Genomic DNA, 3992 nt, shown 5'->3' with positions numbered 1-3992 from the left:
GAGGGCGGCGGGCGGCGGGCGGCGGGCGGAGGGGTCCATATGGTTTGTCCACAGGAGGACAGAACAGGGGCTGACTCCGTGATGCCTTCACTCTGCTGCAGGCACATACAGAGCTGTGATTTTGGGGTGAGCTATGGTTTGGATTCCAGCTGCAGGAAGAGTGAAGCAAATGGGGTGGTGTCTTTTGTGGACCTCGAAGATAAGACCATTCCCATTCACTCTCACAGTGAGACATCCCCAGGCCTGTGATCTGTTCCACATAGTGGGAATGGGGTTGGGCCTCCTTGTCACTTGAAGAAAGGAACAAACTTTGCTCTCCCTGGGCCCTTTGCCTATGAGATTCTGTGTCTTTCTCTAGGACATGCACCTGGTGGTCACTCGAGGAAACGGCTGTCCCCATGGAGCTGTGCCAACCCCTACAGTCTGCAGCTAAACCTGGTATTGGAAACGGAGTCAAAGGTGCCTGCGAAGAGCCTGGGCTGAGGTCCTAGCGGAGGCAGGCTCAGATCAACCCAAGGTCACCCAGAGCACTTTCTGACATCAGCGAGCACATGCAGGAAAACAAAACAGGAAATGTCTACTTCTACTTCCGTGATAAAGCAGGAAGGAGCCGACATTCCATCCCCTTCCCACACTCTCCCTGGATCCATTTCTTGGAAAAACCAGTCTGATCCAGTTTATGCACCCCCCAGGTGGTGTTGCAGACACAGGAATGGTCTACTCAGCGACATTTGCCAAATAACCACATTCTTTTGTAGCTGCAGCCGAGTTGTTTCACAGCTAAATGGCAAAATAAAATGTATTTCTATGAAAAAATCTTGGTGTGAAAGAACCTTGAATCTGGTTTTTAAAGTACAACTGGGAAAGGGGATGCTAGGCAGCAAGATAGGCACCTTCCCCCGCCTCCTCGTTCACCACGTGGTCCTTGGGTATCTCAAAATGGTTGTTTCGAATCATGGTCACTTCAGAAGCTCACCAGGCCAGACCCTGCTATGGAGGTTGTGCAGCCTAAGAGCTCAACTCTGGAAGCATCTCCCAGGAAGGGATTGTACTGGCTGGTTTCCTCATCTGTGTGATGGAATCCGCGATACAAAAACTTCAGGGAAGAAAAGTGTATTCCGACTTACTGCATGATGGGATTTTAGTCCGCTGTGTCAGCAAAGCGATAGCAGTGTCCAGGGAGCATAAGGCATGGGCTCCTCACATCGTAGTGGGCTAGGAAGTTAGAACCAGAACCAGGCGCCAGGCTATAGAGCCTTCAAATCCCACTTCTAGAGACCTAGACTTACCAGCTGGGTCCCCAGCTCCTAAAGGTTCCACAACCTCCTAAACAGCGCCACCTGCTGGAGAACAGATCTTCATTCGCTACAAGAGCTTGAGGGATTTAAACAACAGGAACAGCAAATGTCTGTGTGTGGAAAGGACAGGAAGGTGAAAACCTTACGAGCGTGATTTTGTGAGAAACCCTCACTGGAAAAGGGACAGCACTGGCAGGATTGCTCACGCAAGAACGAGGTCACCATTTGGAGGTGACCACATCCATTATACAGACAGCAAACATAGCCATATTACAGGGTGTTGCTCTTGGTCATTTCACATCCACCTTCATGAAATTTAGAATAAAATAGCTAATGAGTTGGATTGTTCTGTTACATACGATCTTCTGCATGCAAAAATATCGGGGCCGCCCGTGGGTCAATACGAGCTCTGCTACAAGAGCAAATCCAGAAGCCTTGAACCAACCGTCTCTGAAGAGCTCAGAGGTGACCTCCTGAATATCTATGTAGTGACTCTAGCACACCTGCACCCTTGGCTGCCTCGGCCACACAGGGGGTGACCCTGACCCCCTTCTGGGTTGACCTGGGTTTGAAGACCCAAGAAAGCACGGTTCATTTTATGGTCATAGGGCCAACAGAGAGCAGCCCTGGGGCTGGCCTGGCTTCCTTTTCGTTCACTAGACTGCTGTCCACAGCAATTCAGGCCAGGATCCCCCCTCCAGGATCTGGTCCAGGTCAGGCATTAACTTTTTAAAGTAGCAGGACATAAGGGGAGAGGTGACTTAGTCAGCAGATCGAAATGCTGACTCACAGAGCCACAGAGAACTGGGGGATTGCGGGGGGGAAAGGGGGCTTCAGTGGCCATGACGCGATGCATAGACTCTGACATCCTGTCTGGAGGGTGGGGACCAGCCATCATGTTCCCATACTGTGCCTTCTCTGGGATCTTTGCATCCCTCAGCAAAGGTCAAGAAAGGACCCAAAAGCAAGGGCAGTATGATGCACCAGAGGCTTCAGATGTCCACAGCCCTGCCGAATTCTCACAGTCTGTGGATGACGAAGCCTCTTGTGGTCGCCCTCTGTGAATACTACATACATCCCTCGAACCTGGAGCTGCAATTGTATCTGTAATTCTCTCTCGGCAAAGCCATTCTCAGACTTCCAGCCCCTGCCAGATAGAAAAGAATAGGGGGGGGGGATATAAAATGAGCCTGGTGCCACCTGCACGGGTGGAAAAAGAAGATGGTGAGAAGGAAGAAAAGATGGGGGGGGATGGAAAGACCTAGGAACGGGACTTCAGAAAAAAAAAAAAAATGGCAGGCAAGCCGAGGAAACATAACAAGGAGCAATATAAGCAAAGCCAGGAGAGAGAGAGTATGAAATAGAGATCAAAGAGGAGTGTGGGGGAAAAGACCAGCATGCATAGAAACTGATAGGGGCATGCTGGAGATAAAGCTCGCCCACGCCCCACAGGAAATGCATATCTGGTAGAAAGAAAGGTGGTCACTGGAGTTAGCTCTCACAACCTCCGAGGCCGAGGCTCCCACAGTGTCTTGTGAATAAAACTCACCTGGAATAACTTGTCTTAGAAAACAAAAAAGGACAAAAAAAATCTTCAGAGAGTCTGAACGAGTGAATTCGAACCTAGACCTGGGAATTTGAATTTTTTAAAGTTCCCCCGGGGAATGGACACGGTCCTTTGATTGACGCATCACAAATCACTGTTCTTCCACTCCACTGAATGAGGGCATCTCTCTGGACTTCGACAGCCAGGAGTTAAAAAGGTCTGGCGACTTCAAGCATAAGGCTTGCTCTATCCGAGGCCCCGCCCCCACCCCCTCAAGACCCTGGCTACCTCCCCCGCGAGCTCCGAGGCCCCTTCCTACCCGTTCGGCTCACTTTCCCTCTTCCTTCTGGCTAGAGAACTAATGTCCTGGCTGATTTTCTTGCCCTAAACAAGCTAATTAAGCAATAATCCTAACAGAATCCATCACTCTGACAGGGTTGTTGATTAATGGTCCCCCAGCCAAGCCCAAAGTGCCTGATACCCCAGCAGAATGGTCAATAATCACTGCGGCAGTGGCATGCGGCTGCGGCAGTGTGGGTCTGGCCACATCTGAAGACGACGAATGCTGAATGGGTAATGGGGCCTCATTTTGCAGCCTGATAGAAGACCGAGGAGGAAAAGAAGGCTGGTACTCAGACCTGCACAGGCTGGAGTCTCTAACCACAGGCGGCGGTGCCCATCCTTGGGACGCTGTGGCATGCCATCATCATCTGCAAATGGGTTTGGACACATTGGTTGTTCTCCCGCATGCTGCATATGGGACATACCTGGAACTCTGTATCCTTCGATCTGAAACCACAAAATGTCCTCAGAGAACAACTCCGAGTAACTCTGAGCCGCCGAAGGACTGTCTGCATGCAAGGTTGGCGAACATATGGATACTTCTTTGGTTTTGCGGCTGTGTTGACTCCAAAGTTGCTGGGTTATAAGGTGCGACAAGAGAGACATTACTGCCTTTGGGAAGTAGATTTCAGTCCAGGCTGATATGCCTATCCATTTTCTGCACCCAGAACATTATTGCAATTCCCTAAGAAGACATAACTTTCTTCGGTGTTGGGAGAATGGTCCTGGATTAAGCAGAATGTAGTGAAATACTGCCCCCTGGTGGTCACGGTTGCTGCTCCAACTCTTCTACTTTCTAAGGTTCC

The 3992-nt window shown here is 50.3% G+C and overlaps 1 protein-coding gene across 1 annotated transcript in view; it reads left to right on the top strand.

The window, feature by feature from the left end:
- Nucleotides 1–749, top strand: part of Capn13 (calpain 13) — a 74461-nt gene extending 73712 nt beyond the window's left edge. Inside the window, exon 21 of the mRNA XM_021217663.2 lies at nt 359–749. The gene's annotated coding sequence lies outside the window, so the exon portion shown is untranslated. The remainder of the gene's footprint in view (nt 1–358) is intronic.
- The last annotated feature ends 3243 nt before the right edge of the window (nt 750–3992 follow it).

Source organism: Mus pahari, chromosome 18 (genome assembly GCF_900095145.1).
Source record: "Mus pahari chromosome 18, PAHARI_EIJ_v1.1, whole genome shotgun sequence".
NCBI lineage: Eukaryota > Metazoa > Chordata > Mammalia > Rodentia > Muridae > Mus > Mus pahari.
This window is presented reverse-complemented; position numbering and strand designations above follow the sequence as displayed.